Raw genomic sequence first — 17,068 nt, 5'->3', positions numbered from 1 at the left:
TCCAATTGAATAAATTTACTTCATCAATAGCCAGTCGAAGGGCGGTCCATTAGAACTTTTTGCCCAAACTCCAAACATGCACGTCATTTGCGAACATCCCACGAAAAAAAAATGCCCTCCCGCATAGACTTATTGACGAATTAAGGTTAATATTCTCTCCTGCAAATAATTGCGAAAATTAAATTGAAATTTTATTTGATGTCTATGGTTTTTTATCTGTACGAAAAAAAAGCCTGCCAGCAATTTACTCTTCAGCCCTCCACAAATCCCAACCCCGATAAACAATTGCGTGTTTGGGAGAAAACAGCAAGAACCACTTCCTGTGTCAGATCAATTTGATTCACTCAAATGTTGGAAAATATACCATGGAAAATATTTGCACGCTCGACTCTTTACGTTCCTTACTTTCAAATATCAAATGTTGATTTTTAGCCCCATGTGAGCACTTCATTCAAATACAGATTCTTTGAAACTTTTTCGGGTCAGCTTTTGACGTTCTCAGACATTAATGGGAAGGGACAAAGCCATCCTTCAGGGACAATAAAATTAAAAGTGGGCGAAAGGAATACTTTTATATATGGTTTTACAGCTTTTTTTAGTATCAACATTTAGCAAAAAAAAACTGTATGCTGTGCAAAGATCAACATAAAGTTTAAATAGCCTGAAGTCGTTTTTTTAACTCTGTTTGAAATTTTTATGAAAAACTTTTTTTTACATTGGAAAACTCTATCAATTTGTAAAGTTTTTCATACAATTTATGAAAGCTTTTTTTAAGTTCTTGGAGCGCAAAAAGGAACATATTTGAAAGGTGTTTTACAAATTCCGATCATCCTCATCGTAAAACTGTTATAATTTTTATAAAGTTTGGGAGAAGACACTAGGGGAAAGCGCGCTACCTTCGGATGATTAAAGCTTCGCTCAACTCATTTTTTTTTTCAATCCTTGAGTCGTTCGAAGATAGCGCGCTTTCTCCTACTTATATAAAAGTGATTATCAATAACATCTATGTTATGTTTTCTATATTCGAAAAAATCTTTTATTTATTATTTAATTATTGGCCATTATTTAATTATTTGTTTTTTTTTAAGCATTGATTTATTAAATTACTTTTAAGGTGATCAGGCTTCGCGGTTGCGTATTATTTATTAAGATATGATTTTCATAAATAATTTTGAAACAGAAAGTAAGACCGGTCCAGGAAAAAAATAACATTTTCACTATTCCAATTTATTTCGGGACTTATTTCGGGATTCAAATTATTTAATTTGCATAATTTTTCAAAAATTTAAAATAAGCTTTGCTTTAAGTAACCCTATTCCATGATGTTCTTTCAATATATTGTTTTATTCAAGTGAAAAAAAGAGTAAGAAAAACAAATTTCATTGTGTTTTCATTATACCCTTTTGTTATCTTTTTTATGCTTCGAATCATATCAAAATTTATTAAGATACAGTAGACTCTCGCTCAATCGGGCGAAAAATTTTGTTGATAATTTTCACGTTTAATTATGAATTTAATTTGCCCTAATTCGCTCTAGTTCTTCCTATTTTATCGTGATTCTTTATAATTGAGCGCTTTTTGTGGAATTTGCAAAGGCTTTGACGCCCAAATCTATCGATAAACCGGATGACATTTTGCCCCAAATGCCCAATTGAGAGAGAGTCTACTGTACACTGGTAAAAATTAAAAGGAACAAATTGATCCTTTTGCAAAGGAGGATTAAATTGACATGTTCTATTACGATAAATGTGCAGTCAGAGTTCGAAATTTGATCCATCCTTTGCAAAAGGATCAAATTTGGATCAATTTGATCCTTTTATTTTTACCAGTGTATGAGAAATTTAAAATATCTGATTAAACAAAGAAACTGTGAACTTGAAATATAAAATATTGATTTCAAGACTTGGCTTAGACATTCTGAAAAACAATAGATATATTACGAAATAAAGCAGCTAAAGAAAGAAATCCCATATGAAAACCCTCGAGTGAGCTTTAAATAATCTCCTCAGAACATTTGGAAGTCAAATTATGCATGGAATTGAATATAAACCGTATAGATTTTGCTCTGTGTATAGTGATATATTTCGGTAAGAAAAACTTTGAATGAAAAGGTTGAAAAATATTATTCAATAACAATTAGTAATTTGAAAAAAATTGGTGATTAGTGCAATGGGAGGTCACGTTTCTACCTCCTTCTCTATATACGATATTCAATAAATAAAAAACCATAATTAAAAGAAGTTAGAAAACTCAGTTATCTGAAGTGGATTAATCACTAAAATCGTACTAAAATAGTGTTTATGGTGATATATGAAGTATTCTTCTCAATTTTATAAAGATTGAATTATTTTTTTCAATTTTTCGAGAAAAGTCTTGTTATTTGCGTTCGATATGCGTTTTTTAAGGGAGATAATCGATACCTAATCACCCAAAAATAATCCTCTAAAATGTCAACTGATATCACCAATTTGGCCTCGCCTCTTACTAAAATCCTGGATACATCCTTGATAAAGATTCGTCGAAAAAACGAAGCGCGAAAACGCGAAACGACCTTGAAGTTCGCCTAGATTATTTCTTACTCAAAACCGAAAATAAATTGTTCTTACTCATTTTCGAGATACAATTTGAATTTGACTCCTTACAACAATATAAACGTATTTACAATAAAACGATTTAATTAAATTATTGGATTAATCAACAATCTTATAATTTGATTTTGATGAAAAACTGGCGTGATACGTATAGATAGGGGGCTCTCTAGTGACACACAGAAAACACTTCTTCAATCTTACCCAGAGTTTTCTGTCTTAGATATGGACCTTTTTCAGTGATATGTTTTTTATTGTACTTTTTGAGGATTGTCATTTTGAGAGGAGTTGGGGAATATCATTACTTTCAAGTTCTCAATTGGAAAGGTATTTTAGGAAATTGTTTTCACTGATTTTTAACTTTTGCTAATTTTCTTGAGGTATGGGTTTAGATGTTATGTGGTTCGGCTTTATTGTTGATAGAGGGGTTGAAGAGTCACCTATCTATAAATTAGATAGCCATAAATAATTACATTGTAAAGGAGATGGTAGAGTCCTAGCTTTGGGGAATGCTCGAGCTGACAAGAAAGAGCTATCCGTTATATTCTAGCGTGCTTTTTGGGTATATACCGTTTATTACTACCGATTAAATTGATGGTTAAATTAAAAAAAAATCATTCCAAAATAAGACATTGCTTAAGAAAAGTAAGTTTTAGACTATTTTAGAATGAGTAACAAGCCTACGAACAAATAATAAGTAAATCCGAGAAAGGTAAATCATTTACGGGTCTATTACCGATTCACTACCGATTAAGTCCGATGCAGTTGGGTCGGAAATTTTAAGATCTGTCAAAAAATACAAATTTAAACAAATCGGTTGAAAAATAAGCCCTCTACAGTGGTTAACCCTTTAAGGACGATAAGGATACCGGTGTCCAAAAAAAAAATCTTATGGCCTAAGGTTATATTGTGTTCTAAAATGTCAGAAAAAAGTGATGTTTTCTGAGCCCCAATTTTTGACCCTCACGACCTTAAAAGGTTAAACTTTGATGTTCGAAAATTCGATATGGAAATGGTTTTCTAACATAGGTATCCAAGGACGAAATATTCGCCTTGACTATCTCTAAAACATATTCGAAAATGAAAGATATCGTAGGAGCCGTTTTCGAAATAAACCAAAAAACATGGTCTTGGTCCTAATACGATTAATCAAAATAATAATAGAAAGGAACATTCGAACTTAAATAAAATCAATTAGCATCTTTAATTTTGAATTTATTTGGAATTTCAAGATTTTTCAAAGAAATTCATTCGCACTTAAATCAGTTCAGTGACTTCAGTAATAAAGTATGAAACCATAAGTTTTTAGTAGGATACTTTCACAAAGGCTTTCCTTTAAATCTCTGCTATCTCAATTGTTAAAATATTTAATAAAAAGAATTTTGTAATGGATGATCAAAATCGAAGTGATTAAGTTTAACCCTGCTATCATACTATATGAAAATTTTATCACGATTTGTGTTAATTTCCGCTAATACATTCAAATATTTTGTTATGTTTTTTAGTGGTGTAAAATTCGGCACTTTTATTTATTTGATTAATTCAGAAAGATGATGAGAAATACAATAAATAGATAGATAAAGTTAATCATCAATAATGCTTTCGAAGTACAGTTTCGTTTTAATGAGATGCTGTGACGTTTTCAGCGTCCACCGCCGTCTTAGCGTTGGTGTCCAACTTCCAAAGCAAAATGGTGGAAGAATTCTTTCATGTTCGAATTTTTCGAATATACACAAAATTCCAATAAAAGAAGAAAAAACAAAAACAGAAGTAAGTATGTAACTTCTATTTTTGTAGGCCAAGTGTAGTTTTTTCTCCCCGAATAAATAAAACTTCAAGAGTTTAATTGAACGTTCAAAATAACATATTTGAATGCATATTAGCGGTAATTTAGGTGAATTGTCATAAAATAATAATGTTCAGTGTGGTAGCAGAGCAAACACAGTAAAGCAGGTAGCAAATAAAGGAAGGAAGTCATATTAATTTTATCATCGTCTTTGTATTTGTTATGGACTTTATCCCAATGTTAAAAAGCTTTAAGGTGATAAAGCTTATTTTTGATCCTTGTATCACCTAACATATTCCTACGTCACAAAGCATATAAAATGCCTTGTAATTTTGCACAAACAATCGAACTGGCATATAGTAAAAATTTTTTTGTGAGAAGCAACCATATGTAGAATTAATTAATTATGCTTCAATTACAAAAATATTACGTAAACTGCCGACCGGGGGTGGTGAGGAAGCTCAAATGGTATGAAAAAATCACGAACACAAATAAGGCAGTAGGTGGGTCTCATAAATTCTATATTGTTGCAATTTTAATACTATTATGTCACATGAATACCAAAGTAATGCCCATGGACAAAATATATGTAGCGTATGATACGTCCTAATAATAAACAGAGGATTATAATTTCATAATTAAAATTTTAATATACAAAAGCATCCCATATTTTGTTGGAGGTATTAGTGCCATGGATATTTTTTTGTCGTTTTATCTCACAATATGCTCACATTGGAGCAACAGGTGAAAGAGAAGAACAAAATCTTAGGTTCATGAGCTTTTTCACATATACAAATTTTCTGATGGTGAAAGACACCCCCATAAACCATTGAACAATGCTTCGGGGGTTGACTTTTTGATATTCATCACACTGATGTCTGCAAATGATGTTGATTATTGGAAATTGCGCTCAGGTGAAAAGTTTCGAAATACGATAAAAAGTTCTAAAAGCTTTTGGGAAAAAACAGAGGTTTCCAAATTAGGTTTTTGGTGGTGAGGGTGTCAATATATCTCGAAATAATTGAACCAATTAACATTCTAAACATCAAAGGATATCCCTCAAGGTTATTTAGTGAATAAAATCATTTCCTTAGTTCTTAACGATATTTTTAGGACAAATAAAACCCAACTGAACGACCCTTCAATTGAAATAAAAGCTCCCACTCTCCATCTATTGATGAGATAAAAGCCAAATTCTTCTCATACTCGTTGGTTTCAGCTAAAATTTCATACATGAAAAGCTTCTGAGAAGTTTCCCTTCTCCACCATGAAATTTACTCCATTCTTAGCGAGCTTTTTCTTTATTTCACCCCCCAAGCTCCCAATCTGAGTGGGAATTTAATGAGAATCCGATACGCTTGTAATTGAAATCAATTGAAACCTTTTGTGGTGGGGACTATTGAAACTTTCACCACATGATTTTCCATCTGTTCAAGTATCTTCATTTTCACACCATTTTCCTATACCCTCTCTCCCAACCCAACATCTTTTCTTTCTCAACGCAACATCAAAAGTTGTCTTGGAGAAGCTCCTAAGAAGAATCAACCCCTTTCCCCATTTTATAAATCGAACTTTCAATTTGATTTCTTCTGATTAAAAAAAAATCAACTTGTATAATTTCCCATTTACAGGAAAAGTATGAAAATTCTATCCTCGTGGTCGGATACACAAATTATCCCATTCCCCTTCCCCTTTTACTTTAACAAACGGAAATTACCTGGGTAAATCCCGATAAACGTGTTTGATGCAATAATTGCGTGATTAAAATTATTCACGGCATCTGTATGAATCAAATGAATGCATCTGCTGCAGCCGCTGCAGCTAATATCCTTCTATTTGCAACAACTATATTCAACCTACCCATATTCCCCGCGATCCGCGCATTACACCCAAATGTATCTTTAGCAAGTTAATGAGCTCTTCCTCGAGGTTTGACATCTCTCAGACACTCCACTAACACTACAACCCATATCTTCCTCTTCATCTTCAGTACCAAGTACAGAATCATTCAGTCTGTTGTTTATTTTTCGGAGAATTATTTTGAGTTTGTGCAAAGCGAATAGTCATGAAAGCTTAAACTGAGATCCTATTTTCTTTGCAAAAGAGATTTCACAGAATTCTAAATGCAAATTTTTGCATTTTCAGTTTATTTCTTTTTTTAGAAAAATATATAGTTTAAGTGATTTCATTGCAAGAACAACATTTTTCAATTAATTTTAATATTTAAATATTTTTACAAAAAAAAAACAAGGAATAATATAAACTTTTCAATAGTAAAGAAACATTTCAATTCATTTTCGCGAATGAAAGTACAACAGATACGTGGGTGAAATGCCCTATTTTTAAAATATAGATAAATAATTAATTTGAAATAAATTGTCAGTGCTTCGGCGTGATAACCCGTATTACTCAGATTCTTAGAAAAGAAAGAAATAATTAATGAACTCGAACAACAAATTTTAATGCATTATAACCCTCTAATATTCATACCTTCATTGAATAATATCCCATAAAAAACCAATAAATGGTCTATAATGAATTTTGTGATGATTACAATAAAATTATTCTTAAACCAATATTTTACTATGTCCTCAACTAATTTGTGAATTTTTACAAATATATTGTAGTAGTGATATATGTAGTATACACATGAGCAGGGGCATGACATTTCCTATGTTTCCCATATGTTTCTAGCGTGCCGAAAAAACTTTTTAGTTTATTAGCTGTTTTCTGTCATTGCAAAATGAATTAGAAAATAATACTAATACAAAACAAAAGCCAATTTAATACAGAATAGGCAACCAAAAACCCCAAATTGGCAACCTACGTAGATTTGGAGATATCTCGTAAAATGTGTACAAAAACAGGAAAAAATTTACATTAAAACTGGTCGCATTTTTCAGACCTGCACATGATTTATTAGTTTATTAGTCATCTGCCAACAATTTCCAATCACAATACCGACAGATATCGTAATTCAAAAAATGTTTTACTTACAACAAAAATGTTAAGTTTTGTGCTAAAAAGGGGAATGCTACTTTAGGACTTTAACATAAGAAAAACACAAGTAGGGGAAACTGGGGCACCACCAAACACTGCGATTTTTTTAATCAGATATTCGACTTCAGAGGACAAGACTTACAGAAATTTATAGGCATTATAGGGATGCTTGTCCACTGAAGAAATGGTCGAGATAATCCAAGTAGTTTAGAAATAAAAATTAGTGTTTGGTGCTACCCCGTGTTTGCTGGTGCCCCAGTTTACCCTAAAGCACGTCATTTGGATAAAGAGACCTACTGAAAGCATGTATCGTCGAAAACCACCTCTGAAAATCGGTTAAAATGTTTTAGAAACAGCGATTTCGACGAAGAGGGCAAAAGGACCAAAATCAATTGATAGAGCCGATCTGCAAGCATTACTGGATGAAAATGATCAGATTAGTTTTCGGGGACATTAAATTTGACTCGGAAATGTATTTTCAAACATTTATATGCATAAGGAAAAATCAAAATATAGGAAAATCAGTGCTGTATGATTTGCCTAAAAATCAAACGAAAATTCGAAAAACCACTTCCGAAAATTTGCTATTTTGCTATGACAGAAATAGTTTCCAAGCATCGAATTGGTACAGTCGATGAGCAATGATTATGGTCCGAATATACTAAATCCAAAGTATCATAGTGAAATTCCCCGAGAAAGACGAAAATTCTCTGCGTTTGGTAGGACTAGAGAGCAATCATACAAAACAAGCTGCTGAAACTGTAAATGGATATTACTACTGATAACAACTAGGATGAAAGGAACACCTATTCACACTTTAAGAGCTCGTATCAGAATCTATTGACCCCCTACTCTGTACCATTTGGAATACGAAATTTGAACACTTACTCTTATCGAGAAACAAAGATTAATGAAAAACTCCATATTACTTACATTTTTTTAGATACATTAAATAAATTTCAACATTTTGATGAGTGTCAATAGGGGTTTCCTGTCGAAGAGGTATTCATTCGACCCTAATTAATTTTAACCATTAATTACTCGAAAAACGGTTGGGGTCAAGGAAGCCTAACAAACGATATTGCAATACGACAGGTCATCGTGCATTACACTTCTATGGTACAGATCAACATCAAAACACTGAATTGGGATATGCTGCCATTCCCGCTGTGACCTGGCCCCTTCCGATTATTACTTGTTCCGATCGATGGTGCATAGCACAATTGAATTACACTTGGCCAATTTCGAAGAAGTGGGAAATTGGAATAATAAATGATTGCGGTCCAAAAAAGACATCATGTCTTATCAATAAAGTGTTCATGTATTATCAGAGAGATGGCAAAAATGTGTGGCTAGCGTGGGCCCATGATTTAAGTAAACCATTTTTTTATTTCTACTTTCCATCTCTTTCTGCATAAAAACAATTCGCAAATTAGTTGAGGACCTAGTAAAAGCTCTCTCTTTTCGTACAATGCATTAATATGACTTCCAAGAAATTTTATGTCTGTTTTAAAATTTATCCCAATTTTATAGTAGATTTTTTTATTTTAATTTTGTTTTTTACTGCTTGAAGTCCACGGAGAGCAGTAGGGAAAGTACTCTCTCTTCGAACGTTCATGCCTTCGAAGAATGTGATTTTATTTTATTATTCCTTGCTGAATTACACATAATTTCATTCCAATGTTTCATTATTTACGATAGAATTCTGCCAGAAAATCACACGAAAATTCAAAACACTTTAATTTCTACAACGTTTTTAATCTGTTGAAGCACCACACGAAAAAAATACTGATATTACAATTTCTCACTGTGGAATCAACACAATAGCCCATTTTAAGTACAATTCGAATGGGAAAGACTTCAAAAATAAATCAAAACTTGCATTTGTTATTCTGAATCTCGCTCACTGAATGAATTTTCATAGCGCTTTCTTCTTGGGAAATGGTTTTTCTCACCTTATCGATGTGAACTCAAGCAGCGATCGATATCAATTGATTTAGGAAAAATGGAAATTGAGAGCTGATGCTGTGATTTTGGAGTGAAACAGTTCAGGTTGATCATGAACTTAGCACCTTATTCGCTGACTTCTATTTTGTTTCCGTTTATTCTGTTTCTAATTTATTCTTTTTTTATTTTGTGGAAAATTAAGTACCGGGAGGAAACACTTGCGGCAGTTAGCTTGTTTTTGATTTACATCTATTAAAATTTTCATATTTAATTTTGCAACTTTAATTAGTCATAAATTTTACTGCACGAGTTTCACAGGGAGAGCAGTATATAATCTATCGACTACCCCCCACCCCCCGAATTTTCATCTTCCATCCCATGGAGATCACTTTTCTCAACAAAGCTACGCGTTTCAGATGATTCCTCAGAAATTATCTCTCGTTGTTTGTCCGTCCGCCCTTTATCACGCCTAGAGACCAAACGGTAAGAGATAGAGATTTGGAAGCTTCGGGAATCCACCCCATATGTCGACCCTGGGACCATTATCATTATTTTTATTTATTTAAATCAGAACTAATAGGGTCCAACACTCTTATATGGTTTGATTAGAAAAATTAGTAAATATAAAAAGAAACTTACATGCAAAAACTAAACAAGAAACATAAAGAGAGAACGACGTTCAAAGGTTCAACTTGACCCGTTCTGGCAGCATCTAGCAATGCCAACCAATGCGGATCTGGCTTGCAAGGGAAAGGAGTTGAACAGGACAAATTGTTCGCGATAGTTAGTTCAGTTAGTTCGAGTAAGCTTTCGACACCAAGACCCCCGCACCCTGACCGAGGCCCCAGTAATCAGAAGTGATCGAAGTGATGCCAAGTACCGGGGCCTCCTGTTAAAATTAGACGAAAGAAAAATGAAACCGTTCTCTAACTGAGAAGTGATGGGAGATCACAACCCACTAAAAAGTTACGATGCCTCGAGATATGGTCATGTCTAACGCAATTGTTGAAGACCATCGTCAAGCGCCTTAGTGTCTCACAGTCAGCTGAAAAGAATAGTACAGCACTATAAGTCATCACTACTAATATGAGAAGCGACCTAACGAAGAGCAAACGAGTATTGACTGGCGTGATCTCGCGAAAGCGCCGAAGCGTACGGAGAGTGCAGTATATCCTCTGATTGATATGAGAGACGCAATCGAAAACGCGTCGTGCCATTTTTCATTTTTGGATATCTTTTAGAGATTATACAGGCGGACAATTTCTCCGTATACGAAAACACATCCCAATCAGCAAAGAATTACTCTGACTCAAAAATGACTGGTTTTTGGTGTACAAGAAATGGTCAAAAAGATAACTCCTAGTTGGAATCTTAAAAATTAGTCATATTCCCGTCGTATTTTGGTCACGGCATTACATAAGAATGAATTAGTAATATTATCGTTATTTTACTGTTGTAAAATTTACTCTACCATGCAGTAACAAAAGCGACTCCAAACGACGGTCTTTTTCCGTTCAAAAAATGACGCTCCAAGAACAATGCATTTGGCGTCCTCCTCTACCGCATAAGTACCAAATCGACAAATCGACGTACGCACTTTGAATCAAGACGTTAAGTGCACTTCACAACTTTGTATTGCACTACCACCGTAGACACTATTTTCTCAACAATTCTTAACATTTTCTATCGTTTTCTAATACGTTCTATGTACAATTCTCTATTTTTTTCCTAATTCACTACTCGCATTTGCGAAGATTTTTGCCGTTCGACTATTGCTGAATGAGCCATCCGACATATCGAAAATTTTCCAACTGAATAGCAGCAGCACAAAAAAATCTTTTAGAATTTACTTGATCAAATTCCTGAACCACAAAATTTCATTTTACAAAAAAAAATGTGTTTATCATGCAAAAAATTGCCTAATTTTCACTTTAATCCTGTCGGCACTGTACTTTTTCGAATCACAACACACATCTCTACCTGGAGAGATGTGTGAGAACGGTAATCTTACTTCAAATGGCTATTTGGGATTAGAATCATTCCTAATAACGATGCTCTATAGAGCATATTTATCAACCGAATGGTGTTATGTTTGGGTTCGTTGGAAAGGTCTTCGAATTTCTATCAAGACTAAACCGATTAAATCGGTTTTGAAATAGTAATGAGCCTATAATAAGCTACTAAGTAATTTTTATCTTAAAGTGAATTGTATTACTCCAAAGCTATTTTGGGTGAATTAGGTTTTAAACCATTTTCTGTTGTTTTATTTTCAATTTTTTTCCTAAAATTCTAAATACTAATTTTTCTGTATAGGGGAAGGCTTAAAGGCTTCGCACATGCTCTGGCTTCGAACACTTCATATTTTTCCCTCCTTGAATGAATCTTACTTAATTTTTACAGGAAATATGTGACTTAAGACTAGCTATTAAAATATATTTTCATATTCATTAAAAGAATATGAGACAAATAGAAAATATTCGAAGTCAGAGCATGTTCGAAGCCTGAAAGCCATTCCCTAATAGAATGGGCATCAGAATTTTAAATAAAAATATTTTTTAGCAATATTTTGTATAAAATGTTTACATAAACTTGAATAAATAAACAAAAATTGCTTCCTCTTCAACATTTTTGAGCGAATTCAAACTTCAACTGATTTCAAAGAAAATTCAATAATAAGACCAACAAATTTATCGTCCTAATATTTCATGAGAATGAAAACTTGCAACAAACTTTTCCATTTCCCTATATTTTTTCTTACATTTCTCTTTCAAGGCAGAAAAAAAGTCTTCCTAATTGGTACTAAACATCAACAGAGAGAGAAAATTCAAGGAAAACCTCCCAAGAAGACGTATACGTGAGCCTTTCCAATAAATATTCATAAAGAATATGCTAAGCAACAATTATAGTACGTGGGTGAAAAATTTCTTAGCCCAATTCCCACTTTAATCCCTCAAAGAGCAAAAGATGCAACTTTCTGGGAAAAAGTATATTTTCCCTCAGGGTGATTTATCCTTTAGCAGAAAAGCCATGCTCGTTAGTCGCGCATCTTCCGCGGAATTGATATTAATGGGAGTAAATTTTTGTGCAATTTTGCAGACACACAGTGACGATGTACCATCAAGTGCTGCTACTGCTCCTTGTGGCCCTTGTGGTCGTGCAAACATCCCCCGTTCCCCAGCTATGCGATCCCACCATCGTGGAGGACCTGCCACCGAACATAAAGAAGGTGTGTAAAGTCCTGGAGGATTCAAATCACTTCTCCAACCTACTCAGCGCCTACCTACGTGGAGAAACATCTGCTCTCATGTTCAGGCCCGAGGATCTCGCCTCCCTGTCATCCTCACAATTGGGCGGCAAGAGGACAGATGTTGATCACATATTTCTGCGATTCGGTCGACGTCGTTAAGCACTCCCCGGAACCCTCCACCCTCCTTGCCTTCTTCCCCAAAAATCCCTGAAGATCCCCCCACGATTATTTCCCCCAAAAATTCACTGTCCAAGAGACAGCAGAGTTAGTGGTAGAGATGGCTGCAAACCTTTTCTCTGAGATACATTTTGCAACTCTTCAGCATGCAATCCCTCTATTTTGTACATATAGAAACATCTGTGCTGCATTATAAAATTCACAAATGTATTCGTACAGGAGATTACACCTTCAAAATAATGTAATGTTTATCGATATAAAAAAATAAAAATAAATATTTAACTCTTGATGGTTAGTGTTTGAATTTTGATGAAATTCTCTTCCTTCTCCGATACCAAAAAATATGCGATAGAGTTAATCATTTTACAATTCAATTCGATTTATTGATAAAAGTAAGGCAATCTGTCCTCTGTACCATGGAAATTCAACAGAGCTCTTACAGATCACTTTCTTTCTAAAAAGGAAGTCCCGGGGAATGTGACAACCAGAACTATGGCCTCATGGAGGTATGAAGCCCTAATGTAGTGGATTATCCAACCACTGCGTTCCACGAGATACCGTGGCATACCTATGCATAATATCTGTGAGACAAAGTTAATAGCAAGTAAGGTAAGGCAGATAAGGTAATGTAAATACCAGAGCAAGGAGTAAATCTGCCCAAGAATAAATGTAATTAGAATCGCACTTGCGGGGTTCGAAGAGATATCGCGCACAGGGATATATTATTTATCGTATCGAGGCATAAAAATTAAGGATGTCTTGCCCGAAAACGGGCCACGTCAATGGCAAGCGGACTTACCGACATCAAATACCCTGTTCCGTATGAGGTAGGGGACAATGGACAAACACACAAAGGGGGGGATGGTAGGAATCACCCCATAGTCAAATAGGACGTCACATTCGGAGAATCCCCATCGCCGTCTGTTGTCTCTCGAACGCGCTACACTGCTTCTCAAACGATTGAGAGACTTCCATGTCTTCCAGTCTTGGTCACTACCAGTACCAGGAGGAAGGTGACCAAACTCCGCCAGAGTCAGAGCTCAGGCTAGAGGAGGAAATTATTCTGAATAACTCAGAACAATTCCCTGCTCTTCGAATGGCTCCAGGAATCTTCAGTTTTGTGTGACAGGTCAGAGAAAAAACAACAAAATTTTATTCGCTACATTTTTCGTTTTAAAGTGCAAAACAATCGTTTTAAAGTAAACTGTAGTAAGAATTTTAATGCCTGATGTTATTCTAAATTTGTATATTTCAATTGATAAATGTGAAAAAATTGAAAGTGTGAGTTTTAGAAGGAAAAAAGGAAGACTGCCTGTGGACCGTGTTATCGGTTCAGACGTAAAATTTTCAAAAGATACCGAATTTTTCATTTAATTGTTTTGGTTGTTCTGGTAGAACAACCAAACATATTAATCAACACATATTAATCATAGAAAACAATTAAAATTTAAAATGCCACGAAGACTTCCCAGAATGAGTAAAACGGTCGATTTTTTTGCGAATTAAGCGAAATTGAGAAAAAAGCAGACTTCAAGAGTGATTCAAAAGTGAACAAACATTTGTTTGTAAATGTTCGTAAACACCCAAAAAATGTTCGTAAAATTTTGTCATTTGTTCGTAAATGTTTGTTTTCCTGTCGAACATTTTACGAACATTTACGAACAAATGACAAAATTTTACGAACATTTTTAGTGTGTTTATGAACATTTACGAACAAATGTTTGTAAAAGTACAAAAAATGCTCGTCAAGTTATTATGTTACGAACAATGTTTGTGAAAAAGTGCAAACTTTTACGAACATGTTTGTGGGTTATACAATTCACGAGCATTTCGTAACTCCCCCATAGGAATTCACAAACATTTACGAACATTTTTACAAAATATTTATTTTGTGTAGGGCCAGAAGATGAGCAATGCATTTAAAAGTACCTTCGAAATATACAAGAAAGTGACGTTTTCATACCTAACCTGCGACCTATTAGTTTAAAATCAGTCTCATTGAAACACCTTGAGCTTCATTAATGTCTTATAAAAATTCTAAATCTGAACGTTTTTCCTAAAAATTATCCTTTTTTAGATAATAATAGAATATTCATTTATTTTACTATTTTTCAATAAAAATATTTTAGTATTTTGATGCCTTAAACAGAAATGACCGTCTCCAGGCGGTCTTTACTTTTTTTCATCTGGCACCCAAACGAAAAGAGATAGTGAAGCACGGATGGTTTTTTTGAGTTTAGTGAACCATTAATTACCTTAGACCAAATTATGTATAACTACTTTTCTGCATAATAAAGAAAACACTATTAGAGGGTTTAACCTTGAAAATATACAATTTTGCTCTTATGTTTTAGAAAACACCATAACTTTTATCTTGAATATTGACTTATTATTAGTTATAAAGATAATTAGAATCATGGATGAATCCTTGGAATTAAAAACCTCGAAAATACTCTGAGTGATATAAATTTTATTTTAGGTTTCATTCCAGAAGTCCTTGAAATTTCAAGTTAAATTATTGATAAATTTAGAAGTTTCTAAAAGAGCGAAATTGTACAAAGTAATTTTGATATATTAAGGAAGCATTTGAATCCATAAAGGACGAGACTCTATTGTCCTATTAGTTAGGGCGGTGCAGCCAAAATCCCGAAAGCCAAAATCCCGAACGCCAAAATCAAAAATGTTCAAAATCCTGATAGGATTAAATTATATAGAGGAAAATGTTTAGAATAATTTCCTAAGACACTAAAGATTTTCCTTTGCCTCCAGTAAACACGGGTGACATCGTGGGAGTAGCTATGACACTTTTAATAATTCGGGATTTTGGCCCATTCCGGATTTTGGCTTTCGGGATTTTGACTGGGACCTAGTTAAGGACATAGAAAATATATTGAGACTAGTCCCGTTCCTTTGGTCCTTATGGTAAGAGAAATAACAAGCCCCTCCTTGGGCATTGCAATTACTCAGCAATACTTAATAATCTATTCTAATAATTCTAATAGTTCAGTCTTTCAACGGATCCTATCAACATTCTGAGAAGAAAGATGAAGGTTTTTTACCTTCGAAGTCTAAAGGACTTGTCAAGGATGTATCGGGATTCACTGCAAATTTTGATGATAAAGTCCCTACCGCATGAATATGTGCTTAAATATCTTTGAATGCTGTGTATCCATGTTCATCTTTGAACAGACTCGAATCCTCGAATGCTTTCGAAAGTGATGGTAATAGGATAATAGGTCTGAATCCTGAAGGCGAGGTAGGGTTCGATATCTTTGGAATCGGAACAACTAAAGCAATTTTTCCATTGATATAGAAACGAAGAGGGAGTTATGATGTGATTGAAAATATCAGTAAACATTGCTAATAGTACAGGGATAATTTCAATGAATTTACTTTATAAAAACGAGTGTAGAGACATATAGAAAATACAGTTAGCACAGTTGTTAAGCCAACATGACGAAATATATTAAATACCCTGACTTTTAACTCAGCTTTTCTTTTAGTGAAAAGCAGAAAATTTATTTTAGAACCATATTAAAAAAATTTACGAATATAAAATTCGTGAATTCCATCCGAAATGTTGACATTCAATACTTCTTATCATTAATACTTCCGCAAGACTAACCTTTGATCACGAATAAAGAAAACCAAGAAAACATCCGTTTAGCAAAAACAAAAATATTTTTAACAAAATATCGAAGTATTATGATGATCAAAGAAAATAAATTTTCCCCATGAGGAATCAATACTCTTTTTATGCTCTCACAGAACTCTTCAAATCGCCCACGAAAATACCCCTATGTATCATATTTATACTCAATAAAAATAAATTTTTAATCTCCCACGTAACCATCCTACTTTGAGATATTCAATCATCTTGAAAGCATTTAATTTTGGCCATTAAAAAGCTTTCGCGCCAAAAAAATCGGCGGGAAAGACCCTAATGGGACTTTAAACATCTACCAAAAGCTTTCAACAGCCGAAATAGCTCAGTTGGGAGAGCGTTAGACTGAAGATCTAAAGGTCCCCGGTTCAATCCCGGGTTTCGGCAGACCTTCTTTTTTGCAAATTGTTTTTTTTTCACTTAAAATAATAATTACATGAGGTTTTAATAAATCAAGAGACAATTCTTGGTAAATTGGTAGGTCAAATAATTTTTTATTAGAAATATTTCAACAATGATAATTATTTGCGTCACATTCCCCTGAAGTGAAGATACTGCAGACTGCAAATAATTTAATAAAGTGAGACGTTATCTCTTGAGGAGACACAAACCTTGTCGCAATGAACGATGGAAGAAAACCTTATCAAGAACAAATCAAT

The 17,068-nt window shown here is 33.8% G+C and overlaps 1 protein-coding gene and 1 non-coding gene across 2 annotated transcripts in view; both read left to right on the top strand.

Moving 5' to 3' along the window:
- The window catches only part of LOC129809744 (exosome complex exonuclease RRP44), a 63,391-nt gene extending 50,351 nt beyond the window's left edge, over nucleotides 1-13,040 (top strand). Inside the window, exon 4 of the mRNA XM_055859790.1 lies at nucleotides 12,418-13,040. The gene's annotated coding sequence lies outside the window, so the exon portion shown is untranslated. The remainder of the gene's footprint in view (nucleotides 1-12,417) is intronic.
- Nucleotides 13,041-16,723: 3,683 nt separating this feature from the next.
- Trnaf-gaa (transfer RNA phenylalanine (anticodon GAA)) lies at nucleotides 16,724-16,796 on the top strand. The gene has a single exon. It is a non-coding gene; the product is annotated as a tRNA-Phe (tRNA).
- Nucleotides 16,797-17,068: the final 272 nt, after the last annotated feature.

This window comes from Phlebotomus papatasi, chromosome 1 (assembly GCF_024763615.1).
Source record: "Phlebotomus papatasi isolate M1 chromosome 1, Ppap_2.1, whole genome shotgun sequence".
Taxonomy (NCBI): domain Eukaryota; kingdom Metazoa; phylum Arthropoda; class Insecta; order Diptera; family Psychodidae; genus Phlebotomus; species Phlebotomus papatasi.
This window is presented reverse-complemented; position numbering and strand designations above follow the sequence as displayed.